This window comes from Meriones unguiculatus, chromosome X (assembly GCF_030254825.1).
Source record: "Meriones unguiculatus strain TT.TT164.6M chromosome X, Bangor_MerUng_6.1, whole genome shotgun sequence".
Lineage (NCBI taxonomy): Eukaryota > Metazoa > Chordata > Mammalia > Rodentia > Muridae > Meriones > Meriones unguiculatus.
In genome coordinates this window covers 77,545,705-77,557,297 of record NC_083369.1, presented here as the reverse complement: position 1 = coordinate 77,557,297, position 11,593 = coordinate 77,545,705, and positions in this window count along the sequence as shown.

The following is an 11,593-nucleotide window of genomic DNA, read 5'->3' as shown; positions in this document are numbered from 1 at the left end:
GGTCCTCTGTGGAAGGCTCCTGTCTTGTTCCTTGTCTTCTCCTACTTCCAATGTCTATCCTGTTTGTGCTTCTGAGTGAGGATTATGCATCTTCCTTAGGGTCCTCTTTGTTGTTTAGCTTCTTTGAGGCTATAGATTTTAGTATGTTTATCTTATGTTATATGGCTAATATCCACTTATAAGTGAGTATATATTATCTGTGTATTTCTGCTTCTGGATTACCTCACTCATAACGATCTTTTCTAGATCCCACCATTTGCCTGCAAATTTCATTATTTCCTTGTTTTTAATTGCTGAGTAGTATTGCATTATGTAAATGTACCACAATTTCTATATCTATTTCTCCACTGAGGGACATCTAGGTTGTCTCCAGATTGTGTCTATTATGAATAGAACTGCTACAAACATGGTTAAGCAAATTTATTTATTAAAGGTAGTTATATCTTAAGAGGAAAAAATTTCCCTGTAACAGGTGGGAGAGAGAGAGAGAGAGAGAGAGAGAGAGAGAGAGAGAGAGAGAGAGAGAGAGCTGTGAACCTAATGAGATCCAATAAAAAATGCTAAGCATAGAAGGGGCAGTTAGGCAACACTGGGCTTTCCTACAAAGTGCTGCAACCCTGTTTATGATCAAGCAGCTGCATTTTACCTCACTGAAGGCAGGTGATAGTCATCTAACATGAACTCACTCTAGATTCAGCAAAGCACTAGTCAGAAATCACAGGGGCTTTCAGCTGTGTATTAAATCAAAGTCAAATGCATAAGCAAGATCTAAAGATCTCTCCATCAACAGCCATGCTCAGTTATTCATTTTCTGTAAGACCACAAGAATGTCAATTGATTTCTCAGTGGCACTTGCTAAATCCCCCTGAAATCCCAGTGTCCCTGCTATCTCACTCTCAGGAATGTTGTGAACCTAGAACTCTTGAAAAAAAACTGGGAGTTTTCTGAAGTCAGGGGAAATTGTTTATTAAAGACTATACTGTACTGTACAAATATGGATTCTAGAATTAAACTGGGTTTTAATTTGGTATCCACCTTTTTTTCCCCAGTTCTTGGCATCAAACTCAGGGCATTGTGTATGCTACCTATAAGCTATGTTCTCATTCTTTTTGAAGAGGGGTTTGCTATGCAGATGAAGCTAGCCTACAACTCATGATGATCCTTCTGCCTCTGTCTCCTGAGTTTAAGATTATTAGTAAGTATCACAATGCCTAAACAGTTTTCTCCATCTTCCTTTTGCTCCATTTCCAACTCTGTTCTCTCTCATCTGTGTGTGTCTGTCAGTAAGAGAAGGATATTCAGTCAAGAATAGGAGTGTGCATGCCTGTGCACAAATAACACAGAAGCCTTCTCTATCACTACCTATTGCTCTGAGGCAGGGTTTCTCACTGAATTGGAGGTTTCCCATTTTGGCTAGGCTGCCTGGCCAGTGAGCTCCTGAGACACCCCTGTCTTTGCTCTTCAGTTCTGGGGTTATAGACATGTACAGCCATGACCAGCTTTTCATGGAATTTGAACTTAGGTTCTTATGTTTGCAAAGCAAACAACCTTGCCCTCTGTTCCATCTTCCCAGGCTTATTTCTGCTCATAATAATTATGTGGCTTTCACCTCTCTCATCTCCTGTTTTCCCAGGCATACAATCATTAGACTGGTATGAATGGTTTAACTTAAAGTGCCTTTCTTGGTTTACTGTTATATCTTTTCTTTGAGACAGGTCTCATTATGTAGCTCTGGCTGTCCTGGAACTCTCTACTTAGACCAGGCTGGCCTACAACTCAGAGAGATTTGCTTGACTCTGACTCCTAAGTACTTTGATTAAAAGTGGGTGCTGTGGTATCATATCTTGTGTGGCTGCTGCCTGTAAGTATCTCCAAGAACACATGACTTCTTAGAACTCTTTTTTTGTTTTTATCAATCCAGCAATTGGATCCATGGATTCTAAAACTATTAGTGAAAAATTTCATGGCAAACCTGATTTCAGTTTTCAGTGTTTTTTTTCAGGGTCAATTTATATTTCAGTCTCTAAGTATTACTCCAAAGATTACTTGTTATTTTCAAAGAAAAAAAAAGCACCTTCACAACGAAGAATTTCAGAAAACATACATCTTAGCTAAGTTATCATCAAATTTACCACAGCTAAACACAGGGTCATTATAAATGACATATGAATATCTAACTGATGTAGTGGTGTGTTAGTTCAGGTTACTATTGCTGTGATGAAACACCATGGCCAAAAGTAAGCTGGGGAGGAATCTGTTTATTTGGGTTATGCTTCAATATCTCTGTTCATTATTGAAAGGAGTCAGGACAAGAACTCAAACAGATCTGGAACCTGGAGGCAGGAGCTCATACAGAGGCCATGGCAGGATTCTGCTTACTGGCTTGCTTCTCATGGTTTGCTCAATCTGCTTTCTTATAGAACCCACAATGATCTGGGCCATTCCTCATGAATCACTAATTAATAAAATGTCCTAGAGCCGGATCTTATGGAGGTATTTTCCCAGTTGCGGTTCCCTCCTTTCAGTTAACTCTAATTTGTGTCAAACTGACATGAAATGAGCCAGCACTATCAGAGAATCAAATAACATTAATACTGTAGGATCCTTGCCACAAATATTTAATCTGAATGTGATCATGAGGAAAACATCAGAAAAATCCAGATGGTTTATGAGACACTTTCCTGGATTCTTCAAAACTATTAATATTAATAGAGAGGAAAACAGAATCATTCAGAATCTAGGCTAAAGAATATTTAAAAGACAACAAAATTAAATCCACAATTCTAGATTGAATCCCATCAATACAACTAGAATAATTTGGAGAGAATTTTAGAATGTTGAAATGATGTTATTTTAGTCTATCAAAATGTTGCCTTTTTTTTGGATATGATAATGCTTTCCGACTATGCAAAAGAAGAAGAGCATTCTTTTATTCTTAGAAGATATTAGGAGTATTTAATTGTGAAGTGATATGATTGTAATTTTATTTATAATGCTATAACCAAATACATGCATGTATGCATTGCCTATATGTATTTATAAAAGAATACATATATACAAATATCAAATGTTAACAATTTACAAATGAAAGGTATGTTGGTATTTATCAAGGTTACTTTCAGTTGGTAATATATTTTCCAAGTAAAAGTTTGGAATTAAATATTAATACCTCCCACACTTCATCTAATGTGCAACTTCTCATATCCCAATAGGCATCTGTATCTAACTTGATATACCCTCAGTATCCTTCACCTCTCTTAATTGAAGAGTATTGGAGTTAAGGAAACAGGAAACCAAGAAAAGCTTCATGAAGGCACATATATCTCAGCTTATCTTCTAGGGATGGAGCAAGCTTTTACCTATTGGGCAGAAAATGGGGGGAAACTTTCTAGAGATAGGCAATAAGTCAAACAAAGAATATAAACGAGTCTCAACTTCAGTTTGCACAAAAATAAATGAAGAGCATATTAACAATGCTGCTTTCCCAACCCCAATCCCCAAATTCTGGTTCTGTAGGTCTGAGGTATAGGCACAGAAAGCTGAAGGGTTAATAAACCCTAAGATAAATGTGATAATAGGTTCACATATCATGCTTTGGGAAACATTGGCACACAGAGTTGCTTTTTCCACATAAATAACTGGTTTTCTCTCTCTCCTGTCCAGTTGACTTTCTATTTGATTAGTTTTGTCTAAGGCTGACTTGAACCTCCAGAGGGAAGTCCTCGATATTAGACTTGTCATCTATGATACTATGTCCAATACTTTGCTCATTCTCTCCTGCTCAGGAAGGAAAATCCAGCCAGTTATAAATATCAGTTTCAACTTTTTACTTGGAAAAATGCTACACATTTATAGCAAATGATGATAAATGCCTGCATGCCCATTAGCTATAAATTGTTACCATTTAACAATTACATATATGCTTTCTGTCATAGAAGTATGTAGGTATTATACACACATATGTATTTGGTGATGGAATTAGACTATGTCAGGAATGAGCCACACAATTTGATAACAGATAAAAATACACAGAAGACCATACCCAACTGGACAGACAGTAGCAAGCTAAGAGAAGTAGAGTAACACGCTGTGGAATTATTTCTATTTGTTATGCTTTTTTCCAGTCAATGGCAAGAAGAGAAAAATGAAAGAGGGAAGCAGGACTATTACTTGTGAGAAAAAGAGGGACTGGGAATATATTCAATTGGTAGAATACCTGCCTGACACACAACATGTGGAAATGGCATAATGCTGACTAGAAATAGTTTGGGATCCTTGGTGGCTTCCTAAGATATGTATGTTCCCCCATAACCTTTGTTTTCTTTGTGGTATATTGAGAAAACCTCTGTTATCTACGATTAAAGTATTAAATTAATGCACTCTAGATGAAGTTACCAGTGTTTACAGAATTCCTAGTTTCTGTTTGTTCTTTTTGTCTTTTTGTGCTGCTCTCTCTCCCCCCTCCCCCTCTCTTTCTCTCTCTCTCTCTGTGTGTGTGTGTGTGTGTATGGGGAACCAAATCCAGGGCCTGGTGCTTGCTAGGTAAGCATTCTACCACTGAGCTGATCCCTTGTCCTTATAGAATTCCTAATTCTCAGACCTAAAAGTATTTCTATGGCATGTTGTTGCCGACCAAAGTTAACAGGCCAGAAATAAGCTATTTTCTTTTCTCTTGCATCTTCAGGCAGACACACAAGTCAAGCAAAGGAACCCAGAGTCAACTTGCTCAAGATCCTCTTACCATGCAGATTAGTAGCTCTTAATTTGTGGGTTGCAACTCTTTGGGGGTCAAATGACCCGTTCACGAAGTTCACCTAAGACCATCAGAAAATACAGATATGTTTTCATTGCAATTTATAAAGAAATAATATTACAGTTATGAAGTAGCAGTGAAAATAATTTATGGGTGGGAATCACCACAACATGAGGAACTATACTAAAAGGTCACAGCATTAGGAAGGTTGAGAACCACTGGTGTACAGGTTTGTGACCCAAGGACCTAACTTTCCTCTCTCTAGTCCTCCGTGATTAGTTTAGAGTGGAGCAAAACTTATTCCCTTTTTGAACTTATTTCTTCTCACCATTTCTGACTTCAACTCAAGTAGAATCCAGCCTAGAGAATCTATTTCCCCAATGACCCAATCATCCTCTTTGCATTCAGTGTCAATAGCTGCTGGAAAGATCCAAGGAGAGGATGGCAAAGGCTAGGGCAACTTTTCTAATCCTCAAATTTTTGAAGTATGCCAGCACACCAATCCAAATGTTCCTTCAGCCCTACATTTCTGGAAGGAAGCGTGGCATGGAAGAAAATTGATTCATCTGGTTCTTGGCCCCCAAGTTTATGTCTTCTGGACAGCATGGCCAGAATTTGTTGGAATCAGAGTCCTTGTCCTAAGGCTCTTGTTCTCCAGCTCCTTGGACCTCCCCTCTGAATGTACCAACATCCACTGTAGTGAAAGGAATTCTAATACAGGGTTTCTATAACTGCAGCGTAATGTTGGCCCAGTCACTTAATCTCATAAGACCTCCATGTCTTCGGAGGGCTATTGTGAGGGTGGCATGCAATCATTTTGATGAAAATCCTAAACAAATCATCAGGCCTTCTGCTGGAACAGTCCTTTGGGAACATGATAAATGAAAATGGCCTCATTTTTCCATGGTCTCCTGTTTCTTCTCCCTCCAGCCCCAGGATGGCAGCTGTTTCTCTAGCTCTAGTGAACAAAGAGAATGGATTGTCTACCATGTTAATGTCACCGGAGATAAAAAAAGAGTTTGTGAACAATGAGAGGAAAAGACCTAAATTAACAATAGGAATTCTTGGGACACCTGAGATTGGAAATAGCTATTGAAACTGCTTTACCTGACTAATTTAAGGCTTCAAAATCAGTGGGAAAATGTAATCTTGGAATCCTACCTCTCAAATGGCCCAGAACAGAAGAACAAAGCTGAGCGTTTTTAATGTAGGGTTTGTTCATATAGCTCTACCTGGCAAACTCCTGACTCAAAAGAACCATAGCTCCAGAAAAGAACATGACTAAGCAAGAAAAGTCTTTTCACTCACCTAGTATATAACAGGAAAAACAATCAGACACTTTAAACTTGTTCCATTTGTCCCCAGTGGATCACCCATTCCCCAAACTTGAAAACTTATGTCAGGTCTAGTGGCCCATAGGTACAAGGCAAAACTCAGGGTAGAATGCCATCAAATGCAACACCAAACTCCTGAAACAAACCACCCTGGGAAAAGGATACGAATCCTAGGGGTAAAGAGCTCTGGGTGAAAATCTTATGCATTTCACCTTGTGACAGAGAAGAGCTGTGAAGATATTGCTATTTCTTAATATGACTCGAATGCTAACAAGGTAGCTTGTCACATTTTCCCAGATGCTGGCAGAAGACATGAAACTCCTGACTTAATATCCTGAGAGATAAGGAACTCTTTCTCATAGCAATAGTATTAGCCAGAATATAAATATTGTCTTAGATTAATATACCTTGCCCCTAACTCCTGCTGAAGTTACTCAAAGAGGAAATATCTGAGCACAGGGTCTTCAGACCTTTCATTTTTCTTTCTTTCTTTGGTTTTTGTTTCTTTTTTGTTTGGTTTTTCAAGATGGGGTTTCTCTGTGTAGCCTTGTCTGTCCTGGGGTTCACTTTGTATACAGTAGGGTGGCCTCAAACTCACAGAGATCCATCTGCCTCTGACTCCTTGCATGCTGGGATTAAAGGTGTGTGCCAGCACTGCCTGGCCTGAACCTACTAGATGTTGTAATACAGGCAAGCAACAGTGAGCTTAATAAATCTGAGTCTTTTGCTTGCTCCAGAGGGACGCTATCTTGAAAAGCTATACACACAGAGTTGGCAAAATATGCTGGAACAGTGTCGATCAGAATGACTTGTCATAAGATGTTCAGAAACATACAAAACCATTGGAGGATGGTCGAATGAGAGTCCTCATGAGCATGTTAGCTAATCTCTCAAGTCACAATTACTCTCCATCTCTATAGCTTGTATTTAATAGTTATCATCTCTGAAATAATGAAGGTGAAATGAATTCATACATGTTAAAGTAAGTACTAGGCCCTCAGAAGATACTCAACAATCATTTTTTTTATTCCCACACTCACTTTCTCACCACAATTACGCTAAATTTCCACATTTTCCATTCTGTTCTTGTAGTCATTCCTGGACTCCCAACAAAGACCTCAGTTTATCCTTCACCATCTTTCCTCACTTATTTGCTACTTTTCATCTACACCCTGTCAAGATTGAATCTAGTTTAATTAATTTGTTAAGTAATGAACCCATCCATCTATAAACTATATCGTTAATATAACACATGTCAGATATTGATACTAAATGCAGAGAATGAAAAAGGACAGGATCATCACTCCCATGATACTTGCTCTTTACTTTGGGAGACAAACAAATAAATCACATGAAATTATTGTTTATCAGGAAAGCAGAACATTTAGAATAGAAGGCCATCCATATTTTGCTAATTTGATATGTAGTACCCCACTGAATTTAAGTACTGTCCATATAGGGCCACATCTCTCACCACTTTTCCTTGATGGAGTCAAACTTCACTCCTGGGCTTTAACTAGATGAAAGGTCAGTCTAAACTTGTAGGGCAGTTGAGATGTAGCACACTGTCCAAGGAGTGGAGTCCTATTTCTTTTTTAACACAGGCACAGCAACACTGGTGATAGAAAGGAAGGTCAAGGAAATAAGGCTTCTGGAATCTGCTAACATCTTTAAAGAACAGATCCCAGTAGGCTTTAGAACAGTCATTTCTTTTTCTTTTTACATCTTATTTCTTTCCTTCTTTTTATCCTCAAATGTATAATTCTCCTGCCCTGCCTTAATCTTCCAAGTGCTGGGATTTCAGATCTGTGTTTAGCAGAGCCATTCTCTTAAACAACGACAACAATGTATCAAATGAATGTTTGTTTGGGGAGGACTTAATTCCAAAAGGCTGGCCAATTCTAATCAGAGTCATACAGCCTCCACAGACACTAGTTAATTCCAACCCAGGTGCAATAGCTGAGGGGTCTGGAGTCTACTGGCATAGGATTCCAGACAGCCCTGATCTATTCTGTTTGGGCCTGGTTGATATTTAAATAAACTGGGGCAGATTAAGGGTCTGTTTGTCTAATTTGACACCATGCAGGGTTCTTTTCTCTACTTTGTCTGACTAGGCCTGATTATCTGTTTCTTAGAGTTCAAACAAAGAATTCCTAGAAAATCCACAACCTGAGGACAACCAATCAACTAACAGGTCATGTTGACCCAAAGCTATGTTTATGAATACATGGCCTTGCTGTTCCCAAAGTAAAGCATACCCAGCCCTACCCAATTAAATTAAAGGTTAATACATGAGAGAAAGCCAAACATAAATGAGTCAACAAAGTCCCTAATAACTAGGGAAAAATCCCTAAGAAATCAATCAATCCTGGGTTCCCTCATAAACTTATGTCATTTCTGACCAATTAGTTTAAGAGTTGCCACACAAAGCCCCTAACTGTCTACAAATTGAGCCTATGAACTCACTTCTGCGTCACCCTTTTGCCCTAATGGTGATCCCAGCATTGAGGTAACTTTTGCAGAATAAACACTCTTTGTTCATGCACACTACCTGAGTCTGGGGTCTTTCCTCCTTGATTCTTGGACCCTAACAGTTTTCTTTGTTTGGTTTTTTTTGAGACAGGGTTTCTCTGTGTAGCCTTGGCTGTCCTGGACTCACTTTGTAGACCAAGCTGGCCTCAAAGTCAGATCTGCTTGCCTCTGTCTCCCAGAGTGATAGGATTATAGGCATGTGCTATTGTGCCCAGCTTTGTCTTTTATTCTTAAGGAACAAATACAGTACCCTTCGTTTTTTAAAAGATAGACTTTATGTAGCCTAGAATTCATAATCCTCCTTCCTCAGCTTCTTAAGTGATGACTTTACAGGCACGTGCTACTATGTCTGGCTAGTGTCCCCGTTTTTCACAGTTTATTAGCCACACAATAGTTCTTCTCATAAGAACTTAACCTCATTCCTGGGAGGACTGTATGCTCTGAATTGCTAGGAAGTTCACCAGTTTGTTACTATACTTCCTCTGCCCCAGTAAATGTTTTCTTTCTCAAGTAAGAGTATGAGAATTTTGAAAGCAAGAATTATACCTTATAAATCCCTTATAACTTCTACTCTTCCCATTCCTAGCCAAACCTGTATCTACACAATGATTAAAAACAACAACAACAACAAAAAAGAAAACCAATCTGTTCCTTAAAATAAATGTGGCTAAAAAAGAAATGATGCTGTGGAATGACATGGTATTTACAGAATCATGGTTATTTTATTTATAAAAATTCCCAGACTTCTTTGGTCAGTCACTCTTATGGTAGCAACAGAAACAGTTTTCCCCAAGTAATCCATGAGTCCAGACAGATTGTTTTTCCTGTTTTCTCAGATAGAAACTCAAGTGTTAAACTGGGCCAATCACATGTTAGTACAGTACTGCTAGGAATAGTAGCAAAGAAACAGTATCCCTAACTCTCACTTTAATCATTAGCTTGTCTTCTTTCTTGGTCTAATCCCCTTGATCCTGAGTCAAGAAACTTTCCAAGTGTGATGTCAGAACTTCTTCCACACTTCATCTTGGGAGATGAGTAGGAGGCAGGTGCTGATTGACTTCTAGCAAAGGGTGGCAGAGGGGCAGTAACCTCCCTCCCCCAGCTATTGTGACTTTGTGGGTCAAGGAGAGAAGCTGACTTTTTAGCAAGTTTGGGATCTAAAGGAGCCTTCAAAAATAGTGACAAAGGGACCTTTAAAGGTAAGGAAAAAGAAGAAAGCTATGATTGCTGTAAAAATTAGGCTGCTTACTAAGTATTACTATTCAGTTGTTGGGATTGGAGCTAAGAGTTTTTGGGAAGTCAATACTTCTTAACTTGATTCTACATAAGGATGGTATAAGACATAGACTTGGAAAAGACATTGAATTTCATGGAAACATCTCAGTATACATAACTAGGTCCAAATTTAACCTACCAGATCCTACCAAAAATAAAAGAACCTGGCTAGGCATGATGACACAAGCCTTTAATCTCAGCATTGGAAGGCAGAGGCAGTTGAACCTCTATGATTTCAAGGCCAACCTGGTCTACATAGCAAGTTCCAGGCATCTAAGGCTACAAAGAGAGACCATGACTAAAAAGAATAAAAATAAAAAATAAAAACCAACCAACCAAACAAACAAACAAAAAAAAAACCCTTAAAGTGCTATAGCTACAATAACTTCTCAGACATTTATCCATTTACAAAATGTGAAAGCAATGCACATAAAACCTTCTTACAGTGCTGGAGATGGATGCTGGGTCACACACATTCTGTGCCAAAGTTCTGCTAACTGATGAAATACATTTCAATTGGTTTCATCCAGAGCAGTTTTGGGTCACATAAAAATGGAACACAAGGTAAAGAGAACTCTGAAACATTCCTTGCTCTCTTCCATATCTTCCCCCACTAGCACTATCCTCCATCAGAGTGGTGCAATGGATAAGTCCACATGGGTACATAACTATCACTCAAAGCTCATAGTTTACATTTGGATTTACTCCATGTGACATGTCCATTATTACAGCATCATTTACAATGGTTCCATAGCTCTCAAAATCTTCTGTATTCTATGATTCATTCATTCTTTTTTCCTAACACTTTGCAATCATTGACATTTTGTGGTATCCAGTTTTACCTTTTTTAATGTTATGTCATTAGAACCATATAGTATGTAGCCTTTTAATATAGTCCCAAAAGACAGATATATGTTATTACTATATTTTTATTTCCATAGTCATAGGATATATTATTCAATATAGGACTATTATTTATATTTCACTGTAAATAATTTAATAGGTTCCCAAAATTATTTTGATAATAAGAATATACTGAATCTACAGCAGCACTAAGAAAATAAAAGTACAAAGAAGTTTTAAAAATTAAAATGTTGCTTTTAAAATATGCTTAATGTAAAAATACCAGTAAAGGAACAGTATAGGAACAAAGGAGACAGACATAGTACATATAGAAAACAAGAAACAGATAGACATGAATACAACTACACCAGTAATGATATTGAAGCTGGGTGTGGTGACACATGCCTGGAATCACAGCACTTGGGAGGTTAAAGCAGGACAGCTTGGACTTCAGGCATAGGTCTTCTCTCAAAAACAATGACATCTATGGTACTGAACAAGCTATCCAGCATTGGTTTCAAGACATAGCCAATATTTGCTACTTTAAAAACATATTTTAGAACCAAAAATATAAAATAAATTAGAAGTAAAAGAGAGTGGAAAGATATGCAAAAAGCAACCATAAGAAAGTGAGGCAAACATGGAAATAGGAGAGGGACATGCTGGGGAGAAGAAGGGGGTCCAGAGGGAGTAGGAATTGTATAAAAGAGGGAAATAGGGATGCTTATGAGACTAACACATTATATACATGTATAACATTATTAAAGAATAAATAAGATATTTTTAAATAAAGAAAGCATAACAAGGTAGATTTTAAGAAAATAAATACTAGGACATAACACATTTTGTAATGAGA